The 17,582-nt window shown below is 39.9% G+C and overlaps 1 long non-coding RNA gene across 34 annotated transcripts in view; it reads right to left on the minus strand.

Moving 5' to 3' along the window:
* The window catches only part of LOC129122645 (uncharacterized), a 99,272-nt gene that overhangs the window by 51,925 nt on the left and 29,765 nt on the right, over positions 1 to 17,582 (minus strand). For 31 of the 34 annotated variants that reach the window (XR_013183060.1, XR_013183040.1, XR_008534600.2 and 28 more), the window contains one exon: positions 14,316 to 17,146. The exons of 2 other annotated variants lie outside the window; for them this stretch is intronic. This is a non-coding gene — a long non-coding RNA (uncharacterized LOC129122645). Of the gene's footprint in view, positions 1 to 5,948; positions 7,728 to 14,315; positions 17,147 to 17,582 lie in introns of those variants that run through there. One more of the 34 variants, XR_013183063.1, reaches the window with a different exon arrangement.

The following is a 17,582-nucleotide window of genomic DNA, read 5'->3' on the forward strand; positions in this document are numbered from 1 at the left end:
TAGAAAGAGTTAAAAACACATCAGGAAAAAGACACACTTCCTGTCATATTAGCCTGCAAAATTTCTGATTCTATTCTGTTTTAGGATATAAACATACCAGGTCTGCCTCTTTAATTTGATGGTGTTGTAAAGGACAGAGGAATTGCAAAAACATGTTAGACAGCTATGAGGTGGATACTAATATACACTTCACAGATTTCCCTGTCTTCCTTGGGGCAATAAAAATCAAAGGCTTGTGATATTGGTCCTTACTGCTCTAGAAGTGTTTGAGACAGGGGTGTTGGGCAACATATTTAGGTTTCAAAATGTCCAGATGTCACTATCTATATATTTGAGAATATAACCTTAGTCGTCAATTAAAAGGAGTGACCGGAAAATTGTTGATAGCCACACAAAGTAACAAATTAAAAAGTAAAATAATTGACAGTCATAGCTGACCATAAAACTGCTGAATGCCCCAAAAGAGTATGGGGTTTCAGCTGCCTATCTTCCCTTATGCTTTAAGGTAGTGTCAGTGCAGCGTTGCACACGTATTTTTCTGCAGAAGTCCCATGGAGGAATACAAAGCAAGTCAGAAAACCCTATGCATGAAGATGGTATCTTGACTACTGCATAGGTGGAGTTTTAGTTTATCCCAAGTTATTGCTCATAAACAGTTTAGCAGTCAGTTCTATCCTAGGGATTATTCATGCCACTACTTGAAAGACTGTTTGATCTATTGATCAATGATGAAAGTAAGAGAAATCAAGCTGTTGCTTAAAATTAGGTTAATGATTGACCCATGGACCCACCAATCTCATTAAGATAAAACATTGAAAAGTTGTGCTTCTGCAAAGTAATATATTAAAAATAATTTTGTCATTTTTATTGCTTACTGATCGATTTCTGAAAGGCAACAGTCCCTGGTGAATAACAAAAAATAATTACTGCAAGTTTTAAGTAGAGTTCATGTTAGTAAATCAGCCATTAGTCCAATTAATTACTGTTTGTGTCCAGAGATTGTTTCTCATACCTGGAACAACCAGAATATCTCCAGGATCACAGACATTTAAAACAGTGATTGCAAAATACATTCTTGAGATGTACAATATTTGCATTGTTTGCATGTAGAGTGAAAATTTTCTGTTATCTTTTCTCTGTTGAGGCTGTTGTTAGGAAATTGCTAGATTGCTCAGAAGACTTGTTGAGATCAGAGAACAGACCAGCAGTTTTTTTATTTGTAACAAAAATTAAAAATAATTAATCCAATATGTGACTATATTTTGCTTTCTTTGTGTGTAAGGTCACTTATTTAATTTTCCCCCCACTAATTTAATTTTTAGATTTTACTAGTTAAACCCCAGGATACTGTGTTTATGTAAGGGAGACAGGGAAAATGAGTGGGAGACAATTTATTAGTAAAGAAAGACTTGCATTTGCAGGTAACAATAAGCTTCAGTAAAGGGAAGGTTTGGAAAGAAGAGCAGATTCAGTGTCAAGAGAAGCATCCAAACTAATAATCAAAATACATATGAAAAACAGTTCTGAATAATTTTTTACCATTTCTGATACTGACAATTTGTCAAGCTGGTATTTTTTGAACCATACTGAAATTTCCACAAGCTTAAAATTTTGTTACCTGATTACTATCTCCACACACCATTTCCTTTTTTTTTCTTAGGTAGATGGATTTCTGCACAAAATGCATTAATTTTGATAAGGAATACATTTCTGCAGTTATTGTAAAAGAAGATTGTCTCCATGACCCAGAGTTCAACTTAAAATTTGTGCAAGAAAATTTCAGTTGCTGCTGCACACAGTGCTTGAGTTAACATCATTAGAGTCCAGGAGGTAGGAGTCAAACCAGTGTAAATTTCTTCAGCTCAAAATTTTAAGATTTTGCTTCTTCCAGCTCCTCTTCTGCTATTGCAAAGAACTCACTTCATAGTTATAGCCATTAAAAATACTAGAGAAAAAATATTTTTAATGTCATAAATTACTTTTAGACCGTGAAAATGGGTTGTGTATCATGGCCATGCTTCATATGGAGGCTTCCAAAAATAGCTCAGCAGAAGAGTCTCTGCACAGAGACCCAAAAGGTCTGAATTTAATCCTGGTTTTCTAACTGATCTGCAGGGTGACCTTGGGCAATCTGTGTGCCATTCTCCTTCTGCTAAAATGAAAATAATAATACTTATTGCCCTTGCAAAGCACTTCTAGAGTAAAGCATATGAATCGATAACATCTTCTCCTTAAGTATATGAAATAGCAGAGGAAACTCTTCCCACTTGCATTAGTGTGCTTTTAACATTTAGAAATGTGAAATTATAAAGATTATTACATAGGAGGGAGAAGCCCAGAAGTGTTCCCTAATCAATAAGTTGCCAGCTGGAATGCAAAGGAAAGCAAGTTAATGTACCATTTAGTGTAACAAAGAAGAAAATATATGCTTTCAATGTGAGTATGGCAGCTACCAGTGCAGTCATACTGTATTATCTTGCTGGCTTGCGTGCTGGTGTGGCAGTAGAACAGTATAAAACATACAAACAGTGTGAAATCCCTACGCTAGTTTTCAAGACCTCCAGTTCTCCTGGAGTGATCTGTCAGTTTAGACAGAAGAGAAAAGCTAGACTTAAGTGCTCTGACCACGTGTGTGTGCCTTGTTCTGCATGTGAGGACTTCCTTCCCCCTGGAATGCTGCTTTGCTTTTCCCCAGCAGATCATCAGCCTGAGGTGTCTTGGCACACTATGTTTTGCAAGAATGACAGCAAACATGATTTTTCACTTGTGTCCCTAGGCTCGTTGACCTGCAGAGCCTTTTGGGTCCATGCAGATGGATTCATTGAGCTAGAGTATTCATACCTTGCTTGTATAATATTTCTCTGTATTTTATATCAGCATTTTGCATCAGGCACTACACAAGTCCAGTGGCATCTACTGTGCAGCCTAGGTGAGCCCTGGCAGTAATTAAAGTATTTTAAACCATCTGCTTAATTGCTTAAAAAATACACTGATGAGCTTGCACTGTTTGAATGATCTTCAGGAAACTATTAGGCTAAAGCAATTCCCTCTTGCAATGTTTAACTAATTCACAATGTTTGTTCTGTGAATTACAGTTGTCTTTACACCATTTGTCAGTCTTACTTGTAACAGAGCCCTGCTTGCTGCTACTGAGCCAGAAGATTTTTCCTGTTCTTCTTCCCTCTGCTTTCTCATCTCTGCCTGTCAAGCTCTTCATTGAAGTGCAGACTTTGGGAGCAGTGCATGAGAGAAGCTGGGCAGTGAAATCCAGCCCCGTCTCCCTGCCAGCCGTGCTTGCAGCCTTGCTCCTGGGCGAGGAAGGATCCTTGTGCCAGCTGTTACCTGTGCACTCTGCTCTGTGCCAAGCACCCACACTGCTCTCTCAGGGCACCTCAGTCTCTTGTGCCAGGGAGAACAGGGAGATGCTGGAGCAGCATAACCAAGCTGTCCTCCCAGCTCCCTTGTCCAGCTCTTCAGCTGAGTGTCTGCTCAGCCCCGGCTGGGTCCTGCAGCAGAGCACGGCCGTTTCCATGGGTGTTCACAGCGGTGCCACTGGGCAGTGTGGGCACACTGCCAGGTGGCCCTCCCAGGGACACAGGATGGGCTGCCAGAGGGCAGTGGGTGAACAGGGACGGTGGTCTGGCATTGTCACCTGGGGAGCCTTCCTGCTGCTTCACCTGCTGTGGAAGCATGGCACAGCCATGGCATCTGCACATCCCAGCTCCTCCAAAATGGGGAGGCCCCGGCTGCCTGCAGCTCTGGGCTCTGCAGGCACAGGAGGCAGTTTTGGCCATTCCTGCTGCATGCCTGGCTCCATCAGCCCTCTGCCTCCTGGCCAGAAAAACCAGGAAACACGGGAGAGAAGGCTACTGAAGATATAGATAAGAACTATAGGCTAGCAGGCTTGCTTCAGTTTTCATTACAAGTCAATAAAGTAATACTTTCATAAGTATTGGAGCCAACCCATTATGAAGATTGTTTGAAAATTCCATCCCTGCCACATGGGCAAGAGCCAGTGGGTAGTTTGTCCCGAGATCAAGCCCCACCCTTTCTGTTCAGAAATTCCCCTTACTGTTTAATTAAACTGCCTGAATGTCTCCCAAAAGCCACCACGTAAGTATCAAATAGTCTGGATTACGAATATTAGGATAGTATGAGGTAATACCATTAGATTATCTCACCATAAACTGAAATAAATGTTTATACATTTTACTTGATATATATGCAAAAAAGAAAATTTGCTGTTGGGTGTGGTATAATGTTTATGATTAAATGCTTTATTCATACTTGTATGTCAATCTATTAGTGTGCTGTTAATTCAAATGTTACTATGATGTATTCTATCGCCGTTAGCACATTTATCACAGGTAGATGTGAAACTTAGACAAAGGTGTACATTCTCATTAATGATGAGCAGCCTATTCATCTTACTAGAGTGTAATTAATGTTAGTTACAATACTTAATTTTTCACTGTTTGTCATGGTGCATATTTAGCATTTCTTCTGTCCTTTATCAATCTGCTCTCCTATCATATGAGCACATCAAAAAGATATATGTAAGTATCTGACCTGTTTTGATGCCTAATTTTTATACTTTTCCAGGAAAAAATATATAAAAGAAAAAATATATACTGGAATATTTTTAATCTTAACCTGTAGGCAGCATAGTTAGCTAAAAAAACAGACTGAAAGTGTTGTCCATTGCTTTGGGGTTTGGGTTAATTTCATTTGCAATAGTAACATAGAAATCAGATAGTGAAGCAAAGCAGGGCACACCATGAAGACACAGGTACTACTTGCTGTAGTGTTGTGCTGTGCTTGTGTGGGGTTGTAGTGGTGCCAGTTGTTCTCCTGGATTTCCAATTACATGGTTTTTGTACTGTAAAGCTGTTAGTGCTAGTTAAATATGTTGTGTGAGTAACAGAGCTCCAAAACCAATAGAAGCATGGAGTATCTGAAAAGCGCCCGTTATTCCATAAATAAGTGCTACAACAGCTCGTTGTTACAGTTTAGGAGCATTGCTTTGTCAATAATGTTGTTAGCAGGATAGAGCCAAACCACAGTCCCGTGTGCAGTGGTGCAAGAGGGGAAGAAGTTATGGCTAATGTGTCACACAGCAGGTGGGAAACAAGTCCTGCAGAGGTGGGTAAAAGGGACTGAGCACTGAACACATTCTTGGATTTGCTCCCCAGCATGCCAGTTAATCCAGCTGAGCTGGAATTCTAGGATAAATCCGTACTTTTGTATTGGTCCCAGAAAAAATACAATCACCTTGGCTGAAACCTGGGCACTAAAGCATTATTATTTCTCGATCATCCATAATTCCCATTAATCTGGATTGAAAGAGAACTGATCCTTCCATGAATTGTTGTTGAATGAAATTTCTTGGGAAAAATATTTGAGTTGGGTCAACCAAATGCATGAGGTTTAGAATGGATTGGGGATGTATTTTCTCAAAATTTCAAGGAACTGTCTCTGAGAGAAAGCACACTAATTCTTATTTGTTAGTCTCTTCATTGGTGGATATTACTCTTCTAATATATTAGGAATTTGCTGTTTTTTTCTGTGAAATGGCTTCTTTTGTAGACCACTGTCCATACCAGATATGAAGTTGATCACATCTCCAACATAATGACATCCATCTTAAAATTTCATTCAAACCATCAAGAGCTTGCAGAAAAACATAAATCTATTACAAAACCCTTAAAATAATGCATCTTTATGCCTTGGAATAATTTCATTTTGATGCACCACAATTGACATATAAGGGAATCAAACACATGAATTTAACATATTTCAGTATGAAAATTCAATTTGGACACAATTATAAGTAGGTTTAATTGTAGTTTAGTAGTAAATTAAGAATAAATACCCCAAGCTAGGTTTAGGCATTTTAAACAAAATGATAGTTGAAGGTGCTCCATAGTGATTGAAGTATAATAATAACCTGTAATGTGAATTGAGCAGGGTTTTTTCCCATGCTACCAAAGTAATACTTTATAACAATTACTTATATTTCTGTGATTGCACCAAAATCTTCTTACTAAAAAACCCCTTCCTTTGAATTTTCTATGGCAAAAAGACCAAAAAGTTTTCCATCTAATAACAAAATTCCAACAAAAATAGACTCCGCCATTCCTCTCTCCCCACTTATCAATGACTCATTTGAATAGAGGAATTGCTAAAATTAAAATGTCTCTTTTTAACAGATAGATTAAATACAAAGAAACTATGAAGTTGCCTTTAACCCTCATAGTATTACAAAGCTAGGTATAACAACAAGCTGTAAAACACACCAGAAAGATGAGCATTTCACTCCATTTTGATTTGACCATTTTGCTTTCAAAAGGAATTTATAAAAACACCCAGGAACAATGAACATTTGAACTCAAAATGGTCCAGGTTTATTTTTACTCCAAAAGAAGAAGTCTCAATAGAGATATTGATTTTCTAGCATTCATCCAATATTGCACAGAAAATGGACCTGACCTTGCAATCCCTAGTGGAGACATGGAAGCAGTCATTACAGTCATGGTTCCCATTGATTTTAGTGGGATTACTTGCATAAGTAAGGGTTTTCAGGATGTGACCCAGTGTCCCATTAGCAGTAAGACCAGGCACACGTGGATGTCAGCCCCACTCTGTTCAGCAGGGTGCAGTTTACGTTCCTGTCCTATATTCATCCTATGGTTTTATTCCTTCCTATTTATTCTACGTATTTTTTGGTTTCTGTCCCAGAGAGCCTCATCACTGTGAGTTATCTCTGGTGAAAAGTACCAGTCCTCCTGCCTGCCTTAGTGGTTTTTTTTACTGTATCTTCAAATGTCATTTTGAGCTCAGAGCTGATGCGTGCACTTACAGATCTTTCTTCCTTCGGTTCTGTTGTCTATGATGATTTAAAATATACTTTGGGCTAGGCACTACCTCTCACTGTATTTTTTTAGTCTCTAAGACTAAATGAGAAGGAGACATTACTGTACTTTGCAAAGTAAACACAGAGTAGTGGAAAACTAAAGAAACTCAGAGGGTGATTTTTTTCTTAACCCTTGGAAGGTTACTTGTGCCCCATTGCTCCTATAGGAATGCTACTCCAGAACCCCACTGCTCAGATGGATGGAATCCTCCTAATCATGACTTTAACTCTACCACCAACATTTTATTCAGGTCTATTCTTGTGACAAGCTTGTTTTTTACCTCAAAAGGTTCTTTTCCTTCTTTAGTATTTCCTCACTGATGTAGCTATGATGCATGTTTTTGTTTCATTAATTGTGAACAAGGTGCAAGAGAGGTGTGCAAGAAACAGGATGACTACATGTTTGTACAGTGCCTTGCACAATTGCCCAGTCATGGTTCAGGGCTCCAAAGGCTGACTTTGTTTCAGCAGTGAATAATAATGACCCTCCAGAACACACTGCATGCTTTATTCCAGATGGACACCATTATTTCCTTCAATTTTCATTGAGATGCAGAGCTTTAGAACAAGAATAGTAGCAATTGATTATTTTTGTCAGTGGTATTTTCAAAGAAATGAAGAAATGAAATGTACAGTATATTTCAGTTTGCAATGATCATTCCGTTGTTCCATTTGCAATGGAAATGAGCATATAACATATTCATGTGTACAGATAAGGAAAATGACAAACATTAACATCTCTTGCTCTATTCATTTATAATATTCAGGTAAAAAAAAAAAAAGTCCTTCCATTCCATAGTTTTTAGTTTTGTTCCTGTAGCACAATGCAAAACAAAAAAAAAAGGAGAGAATTAATGGATAAAATACATTTAATTACTTTGTAAGCAAGTTTCCTGAAAATGAATATAATCTAAATCACAAATTCTTTGCAAATCTCTCTATTAAAAAGATAAAATTCCATGCCAATTTTTTTTTATAAGTGTGTACACACTGTACACACTTATATTTTTGTGACCAAGTAGCCTTTGATGTGGGACTCAGCCTGTTTAAGCAGACTGCAGTGTTTGCCTTCTCAGTGTCAGTCCATTTCTGCACAATTTAATCTGCCACTAAAGAGAAGTTTTTTGTTCTTATGGGTATAAAACAGTATGCCAAGGATAAATCAGTGCAGCTTGCCTTCCTTAAAATTTTAGGCACAACCTGAAAGTGCAGCTCTTTCCTTTTCTCATCTCAATGGGATGCTAACCTAACAATCACAATTTTAGGACAGGGAAATTGTTTTGAGCAGAAATAAATTGTCCTGCCAGTATTGTTTCATGGGGTAACATTAAGGCACCTTGGGCCTGGGGTTCACAGCTTATGATATCTGGTTTTGGAGGACTGGGGTGAAAGTAAGAACATGTAGAGAAAGAAGAAGAATTAAATTTGAGTTCTAGATAGTTCAACTGCGTTGAAGCAGTTCAGCAATAGACATCCCAGAATCCTGCCAAGAGGCTTATTCTCCAGCTACCTGCCCTGGCACATGGCCATCTCCTGTCAGTGCCCCCGGGGAATTATTCTCTTTAAGTGTGGATTCCCTTTCTTCCTCTTTTGTTGAGGTATCTAAAGATACTGGGCTTTCACTTACAGCTTGTATTTGCTGAACAAAACAGGAAAAAATATCTGTAGTTTTCTCTGCAGCTGCCAGGAAAGAGAAGTCCATTATTTGTAGCTCTAGGGGAGCGGCAGAGGAGGGGTCTTTTTGTCTGCTTTCCAAAGCCTGGGGTGGAGGCTATTGAGGTCTGGGAAGGGCAGGTTGGGGCAGCCACGGCTGCAAGTGCACCAGGGTTCCCCAGGAAGGCTCAGGCTGGGTGGGGATCTGTGTGTGACATTCGTACCTCACCTGCTGTGAGCCAGAGTTCTCAGCTTTGGATCTCAGTGAAGACAAAACGAGCTGCCCCAGGAATATGGAGCTGAGGCTGGCCTGTCTACAGCCCTCCCTCCCCGTGGCAGCACCTCAGGGCAGCTGCTGGCACCTGCAGAATGTATCCTGCAACTGTGGCTGCAGAACAGCAATGCCACAGGTATAAATTCCTTCTGATCAGACGCTCCCCATTGTGACCCTGAACAAGTTAATCACGCCGCTCCTCTTGAAGGTTCATACTGCCACAATATCATTTCTGTGGGCCCTCAAAGATAGATGGAGATGTCAGCTATTGATCACAAGGAGTTGCTGCCAGTCAGTCTTTTTGTTGGTTTCCATCCTTGTGATGTGTTTTAAAAAATATTGTATGATTCAAAATTATACCTGTAAAACCTACAAGTAGAAAATTACTGTGTGCATTTATCTTTAATAACAACCTTGCGAATATTTATAGTACTAGTAGAGTAGAATGTGTTATACTAGTTTATTTCCCAGTCTGTTTTAAATGATATTATTCATTAGTAGTTGTGAAGTGGTATGACATATTTTTTATGTTGCTTGTTTGTAACAAAGGTTCTTAATACCTTTTCATAATGAAAGGGGATAAATGCTAACATGGAATATGGGAAATTGTGCTTGCAAGAGCACAGCGTTGTCTTAGGGTATTAAATTAGCATTTGGTACTGCTCTGCTTTGTGTGCATTTTTAGCAAACGTTTCAGCTACAAATCACTATAATACACCTGTATTCTGGTTCTTCAATTCATATAGCATTTAAATCCTGCCAATACCGTGTCTTATAAATATAAATATGCAATTTAATTTAATTCAAGCATGCAACACATAATTTTTTCTTCTAATTAAAATATGATATTGCAATACGGGAGCTGCCTGGGGCAAACAGGACGCATCAGCTTGCCAAGCCAAAGGGAATTCTGAGGCAGCTCTGGAGGCTGGCAGGGCAGGGGCCAGCTCGGGGAGCCCTCGGCGCAGGGCACAGCGGTGCCTGCCCCGCCTGCAGGCCGCGGCGCTGGGGGAGCCGCAGCCCGGGCTGGGCTGGGCTGGGCTGGGCTGGCGGGCACGGGCACGGCCCCGGCGGGCGCGGCCCCGGCGGGCACGGCCCCAGCCCCGGCCCCGGCGCTGCGCTGCCCCGGCCGTGCCGCCTGTGCCAGCCGGCGCTGGAGTTGGCTGATGTGCGGCAGAACTCGGATCCTTCTGGGGAATAGGAACTGCCCCAGGGCAGCAGCTCCAGGGATTCCTGCAACGCTCTCTCAGAACGGAGCAAAACAACGCGAATAGACCTTCTGCATAATGACTCAAAACCTGTTAATGGCCATCTTTAGTAACGTAGCAACAGCCAAACCCTTGAAAAGAGGAAGTTTTCATTGAGAAAGCGTTTCATTTTAAACATTGAAATTTGGTATAATGTAGTGTCTGAAATAAGTTTTGAAAGGAAGCTGATGATTAAGAAGAAATGCAGTGGGCATTTAATAAATGGAGGAGCTGCAAGATAATTAACTGGCATGCATAAAGATTCATGCTTTATACCAAAATTTTAATTTTGCACATAAATGTGCCTGATGTAGGCAGCATTTAATCACCTAGCTGACAGGAGTAACTACTTTCATTTAACCTTGACTGAAGATCATGAATTCTAACAGGTTTAATTGGATACATCATTTAACAGAATGAACAGAGCAAATTTTTCTCAATTCATAGGTTCTGATTGACATGCACCAGCAATAAGGCGTTGCACAATTAAAGCTGATCTGTATTCCTGGCCTGGGCAGCAATTGCCATAGTGATGTGACACTGTTTGATCACTGTGGCACTGAAACTATACTGAATTTCCCCTTGTTTTGAAAAGGGCAATGCTTTAAAAAAAAAAAAAAAAAAAAAAAAGAGAGAGAAAGATAAAGAGATTTTGGCACTTTTTTTTTTTTACATTAATCACATTTATATGCACAAACTGTAAGGGAAGGAACTTGTCTTGTTATCAGTAACTCAGAGGAAAGAAGGAAAAATGGCATATTCTTTTATCCATTTAGCACATTATTTACAGAAAGTCAAAAATGTGGATAGTCAAATGAATTGTAACACATTAAGGGCCTGACTGTTCTGGGCTTCCATTTGGATAGGAAGTCATTCTCTGCAGCTCCACTATTCACCTGCAGTTTGGCCTCTCTGTCCTTGCCCAAATCAGTTGCACATCACAGATATCTTGCCAGCAGAGTCAAGGTACTGAGAAGGGGCATTGCAAATGAGGTAGAAAAGGATGAGAGGGAAGACCTGGTACACAATAGTAAGCTGCTACATACTTTTCCTGGCACACAGTGTTTCATATGATAAAAGCTTAAAAAATACATGGAGGAGCTGGCAACTTCCAGTTCCCCATATGGCTCCTGCCAGCACTTTCATTGCCTCTGGCACCTTTCACAAGTCCTGGGTTTGACCTTCATGAACTGGAATTGTTCTTGTACTGTTCCACCATAAAGATATACATACCTATTCACACACATACACATATATACACAAATGTGTTCTTTTATGTCTCTATCTTCAACTTTAATTTTTGCTTCCAATACTTCCTTTTATTATTTTATTTTTTTCTTTTAGAGGAAGGTTTGCCAAACACTAGATGGGCAGAGAAGCACACAATGTGTTTCAGCCTGGCTCAGCAGAGCCAAAACTGCAGTAAAAAATCCTTCCCAATTCCTGAACCTGACCTCTGAAAAATTTTTAAGCAAGTTCTGCACCCCACCGTGAGCATTGCAGCATCCATGCTCAGAACAGCAGGTAGCTTTTCCACTTTTTTTCCTCTCTGCATTCCCTTAGCTTTAGTGCCTAAGTGCTAGTCCTTGATCTCACCTGAAGACAGACCTATTGCTATCCATCTGACAACCTTAATTTCTGTTTAGGCAATATATATACATATCAAGCATCAAGATTTGTAGGAGTGTATTGCAGTGAAAGACAGAAATCTTGCGGAAAGCTGGAGTCATAATTGGCTCAAAGACATGAACTTTAGAGTCAGGACAACTAGATGTACCAAAAAATACTTTTTTGGTCATTTTAGAAGCCTCTAAAATTCAATTACTATTTCTAGCAAACGTAATACCTTCCTCTGTCAGAGGTATTTCCCAGATGATTCATTGTAATACTGGCAAAGGTATTTGTCAGTGTAATTCATCACTCAGTAACATTTTTGAGTTTCAGGTAAATGATGGGATCACATCCCCAGCCTCTGCAGCCCCACAATGTGCCTTGGAACCACAGCAGGTGCTTTTCTTCATGCATGGTGAGTTTTCAGTCGGTGCCTGGATCTTCCCTGTGCGGGAAGGAGAGGCAGGACTCAGTCAGCAGGCCTGGCCAGCAGGACACATTTCTGACACATTTCTAACACAGGTGCTGCCCATGCTCCCCTCACACAGCAGCAGGGGTAGCCTGTCCCCACTGTGCCCACTCCTGAGCCCCTTTGGGCTGCGTGGCTGCTGCAAAACTGCTGGGCCCTTCTTTAAAGGCTGTCTTTGGGCACCATTTAAAAATGCTTGTGCTGTAATTTACTCCAAATTTCTCCAAGCCTTCCCAATAAAATAGCCATCTGTCCCATCACACAGCTCCTTTTAATGTCCTGTTATACACACAGGTTCCACCTCATGGTGTCCTCAAGGCAGGAGGACTTGAGGCCCCCATTCAGCATTTCTCTCAGGAGATTCCTGGGCCTTGGCCTTCCCCAAGGTGCACAGAGCTTGTCAGCAGCACAGCTGGGATAAAGTACAGCCCTCTGCCAGAAGCTGTGCTCAGCTTTGACTTTCCCTGGGGAATACTATGGAATTCAGTAGAGCTGCATGGACACCTTTGCCAGGCTGAAGGGAATACAGATTTGCTGCTGGAGAGAATCATTTCTCTGGCTGCCCCAGCCCCAGCCCCTGGCTCTGTTGACAGGCACCCAGTGACACCAGTTCTGGAGTGCCTTGCTCTGCTGGGACCTTACAGCACCCTTCTGACCTCTCCTTTATCAGCTCCCCAGGCAGTTCATCCTCTGCACTCAGAGTCATTCGGGTGCTCTGCCCGTGACTCTCTGGAGTTGCACGTCGTTCTTGCCTTGTCTCCATGTTCAGCCATCCATGCTGAATTATCTTCCACTCCTCCCTCTGGGAATAACCAAGGCTTTCACCTAGTGGGACTGTTTGTGTGCTCAAATGTTTTGATGTACCAGGCACTGAGCTGCTTGCTCCCAAATCTAAGGTGGCTGGGGATTTCAGGCTGTTTTCAGAAACAGTGTGTGCACTGGGAAGCATAATCAAACAGAAAAAGTCAGCAAAGGGCACTGACTTGTGCATTTTCAAGTATTTTGTCTATCATCTTTAAACCCTTCTATTTTCTTTAGTTTCCAAACAGCTGTCCTTTCTAGTTTAGGATCTGCTATAGAAGATATACAGCTGTAATAAGAAATATATTTAGATTCATTTCAGAATCCTTGGGGAGAAGGGGATATTCCTTTTTACTGATTAAGATCAAGTTTGTTATTTCATTTTGAAGGCAGTTTTGAACGACTAGGGGAAACCAGAAGACCAGCCCCACTGTTCCCCAGGTTTTCCTGAATCCACCTTTGGACCGCAACCTAAACAAAATTCTGAGCGCAGTTAAATGTTTACACCTTTCTTGCACTGTGTAATTTAACTTTCAGCAATATAAAATGGGATAGCAGAAATATTTTTATGTGTTCTTACAATGTCCGAAGTTGTTTGTTACTGTTTTTATTTGAAGGAACTAGACACAATCCTGGCTGCCTTAACCACTGCCTTTGAGAGAGCTACAGCTGAGAAAATCCGCTGCCAGGAAGAAGTGAATAGAACTAACAAGGCTATTGAGCTGGCCAACAGATTAGTGAAAGGTCTGAGGTGAGGTCCTACAGGGCAGGCTAATGAAGCAGCCTACAGAAAGCACTTCTTTGTTATACACTACTGATCTGGCAATAACAGAGGCACTTAGCAAAGAACCTGATGAGCTGAAAAAATTATGTCATTATCATTCATTTTTTTCATAACAGAAACATGGTTTTGACCTTTGCATTTTCTTACATTTTTGCTTCATTGTGGTGTATCTTAACTGTAAGATTACCTGGTAACTAACCTATCCACCAACATTAAGGGAAGTAGTCAATTGTGGATATTGACAATGAAGGCAATTTATTAAAATGCAATGACTATATTTGTAACAATTAAACAACACTAATGATTATGCCCAGGATTGGGATACATAGAATCTAATACAATTTGCACTACTTAGTTAAGCAATATGATAATTCTCTAATTATCTTTCTGAGATTTGCAATGGGTATTTCAGGAGAGAATAAATAATGGCAAAGACATGAATTATCAAAAATCCATATTGTCTGTTGATCTAGGCTGGCTCAAGGGAATCCATACTCACTGATGGATTTTTTTCATTTATCATCCATCTACTGATGAGACTGTTTTTTATACACACACACACACACTTTTTACAGATACTTTATTTTATTGCAACATTCATTTAGGAAATCTCTCATGGTGGCTTACTGCCATTACAGTTTTTGTCCTCTTCTACCCAATACTTTCAAGCTGAGTTTGATAACCAAACACATAGTAAACAGCAAAAATAGAAGATCCATTTGTTATTGAGCAAAATTTTATGGCTGAGTGTAGCTAGTGAAACTTAAAATATAAAAGAGGGTTTAAGAGTTATTTCCTGAATCAATAGAAAGGATTTATTGACTAAAGGGGAGGGAGGGCAGTGCAGAAGACCCATTGTTTCTGTTTAAAGAAGCAAGATGAATGCATTTAAAATGTTAAATGTCCTGGTTGAAAGTGTAATGTATTTTAGTGATTAATAATGCCTGTAAAACTAAACCATGTACCTAATACAGAATAATAAAATAAATAACATAACAGAACTCTTTAAAGTGTGACAATAAATGATTGTTCTAATATTTTCTTCCACCTAACATATCATATTGTTTGGTTCTCCCATGTGCCTCCTGCTGGGCCTGACAAGTGCTGGAATAGCATACATAGAGAGATGAAAGGCAAAGTGTGGGTATGCTGGGGGGGGAGGCATAATGAAAAATAATCTAAAGGAGGAAACAGAGATGAAAGGAGAGAAGGAAAGTTGAGCCATGTGCTAGATGAGGACAGTAAAATGAGTTTTAATGGAAAGTCCTTCAGCTAGTACCTCCCAAAGCACCAGCCCCAGGAAGAAGGTGGCCAGCTTGACAGATTGGTGATGGAAAATAGAATTCATTCCTGTTGTTAGCTGTACCACACTTGGTCAAAGGCAGTAATAACCATATGACAGCTATTTAGTGACTTATAGGAAAAAATCTGTTTTAATCTACTCTGTGGTAAACAACAGGTCACTGTTTACTATTAGCAAAGAGTGTAATACTGACACTGCTGTACTGTCAGTCCTGGCTGTTTCTTTGCCTTATTTTTTGCTGAGAGGACACTCTCTTATTTCTTTAGTTGTATTGTTGTGAGGAGAATTTCTCAAGAAATAGAAAAATAAAATTATTCACAGCATTTTTTTTATAATAAGCAAACATGTAAACATTTCCTTATTAACTGGTCTTTATAAACCCACCTTCACCATGACAATAATAGCAAGTAACCAAATATGTGAGTTTTCTTCTAATTCTTAGGGAAAGTGTTGACCAAACAGCAGAAAAGCTGATCATGTGTAGCCAGTATCTCAGGGAAAAGCTTGCACCAAGTGTCACATCAAATCTCTTATTGACTTTATGGCATAAAAGATCCTGCCCAGAAGTTGGTTTTTTTTCTGCCTTCTTCTCTGAGCCCTGGCATGCAAGGACTGTTCTGGGTGGTTGCATGAGTAGCTGTTACTCTGTACCAAGGAATTCTTTGCTTCTGACAGGTGCCAATTATGCTGTGGACATCTGCCCTGAAGGCACTGAATCAAGCTGACAACTCATTTTATATCAATCAAACAACAACCATTTTCAATAATTTCCCATCCAGCTGGGACTGAATTTGCACAAGTGATCTATGTATTAGAGACATTACCAATCCACAGAGACATTCAGAACCATGATTAGGTTCTGTTTTGCCACAGAAACTCTTGCATCTGCACAAGAAAGCGACAACTTCTTCCACTACGCAGGAGGATGCTGACAACTCAATTTTGGTCACTTGCTGCCAAGCTCAACTTGCAACAGTCAACTCACATTAGACTGGAAGAGGATTTCTATGCCTGGGCTTCCTATTTGCAAATCCTGTCTGTTGATCCATGAATCTGCAAGGTAATACTTTAGTATTCACTGCTGTTTAGCCACTGTAATGGGCATTTTTTCTAACAGACACATAGTAAATGAATGGAAGTTTTCATCCTGTTTTCTGAGTAGAAAAGGAGAGCTGGACTTATCACCAAGGCATTATTGGGAACAAGAGAAAATATGATGCAGAAATGTTCCAGATGGTAACATTTCTTCACTGTGATAGTTTATCTTCAAAGCGGTACTGGCATGAGCCCAAATCTCGTTCTGCTTTGCACAGATAATACCTTCCTCACAGATATATATTTTTAAAATACACGGTTAATCACAAAAATGCCTGGCACTGATTCCGTTCCCTTTTTGACCCGTTAAACCATGATGTTGCTTATATGAATTCCTTCAAATACTTTATTTAATAGAACAGTACATTTGGAGGCAAGGAATTAGTAAAATGTTCTTCTGGAAAGGACCAAAACATTCCCTTTGCTAATGTCTGAAGTACCTTTTGCTATCTGACTGGAGCTAGAGGAGACAACTAACCCACAGACCTTGGGAATATGGTTAGCAAGCCAGAACAGTAGGCAGGCTCACCTTCTCCTTGCATTCTCTCAAGTGCTGTGCCCTGCTGTTTGCATAAGGGGATCAGCTTTTATTATTCTACTCTGTCCCTGCTACTGTGCACTAGGGCAGCACAAAGCAAGATTTAGTGCTTGGATATGGTATTTGCTTGATAGCAATTGTTATAGTTAGGCTGCACAGAGACTTCTGTCTTAACCTGCTGTTCTCCCATGCTCAGAATATTCTTTTTTTTAAAAAAAATCCCTTTCATCTAAAATTTTTCATGCTTGTTATCAGCTGAAATATAATTTTTTTGGCAAGCCTGAATAAAATTCATTCATTCATATTTGAATTATGCAAGGAAGTGGGTGTAAGGAGAAAGGTCTCTTTTTTGCACATTCATAATTCACAAAAAAAGCTGCATATTACAAGCTGAAACTTTCCAGGTGGCTAGTTTTGACTGAAGGGTAGTCTTCATGCTAATTACAAAGAGAGAATGACTGAAAGAAAAATGAAAGAGAAAAATTAAAAATGACACATATTGTGATTAACTCATTTGTTTTGTAGGTGTGTCATACAAAAATTACATTGTGAGCCACTTAGAGCAAGTTTAAAGTAACAATTTCATTTAAGTTAAGATGAACTACCATAATTACATAATATCAATATTTTGTGCTGCAATTTCACTAAGAATCTCCTTACAGAAGCTGCAGAAGCTTTTACTTATGCAAATGTGGAAGCTCACAGTGAAATCAGTGCAGAATCTTATGAATCATTAACTTTGGCCAGAAAGCCAGTCTGGGGAAGGGGGGAATGGCGTGCAGTGGCAGCAACTGTTCCTGTGCTCTGGGTCTCCCTGAACTCTGGACTGCTGAGGAAAATAACTCAGGGTTTTTGCAGTTTCTTCCAACTTAATACACTCAGGGACAGCAAACC

The sequence above is a fragment of the Agelaius phoeniceus genome, chromosome 7, assembly GCF_051311805.1.
Source record: "Agelaius phoeniceus isolate bAgePho1 chromosome 7, bAgePho1.hap1, whole genome shotgun sequence".
NCBI classification, from domain to species: Eukaryota; Metazoa; Chordata; class Aves; order Passeriformes; family Icteridae; genus Agelaius; species Agelaius phoeniceus.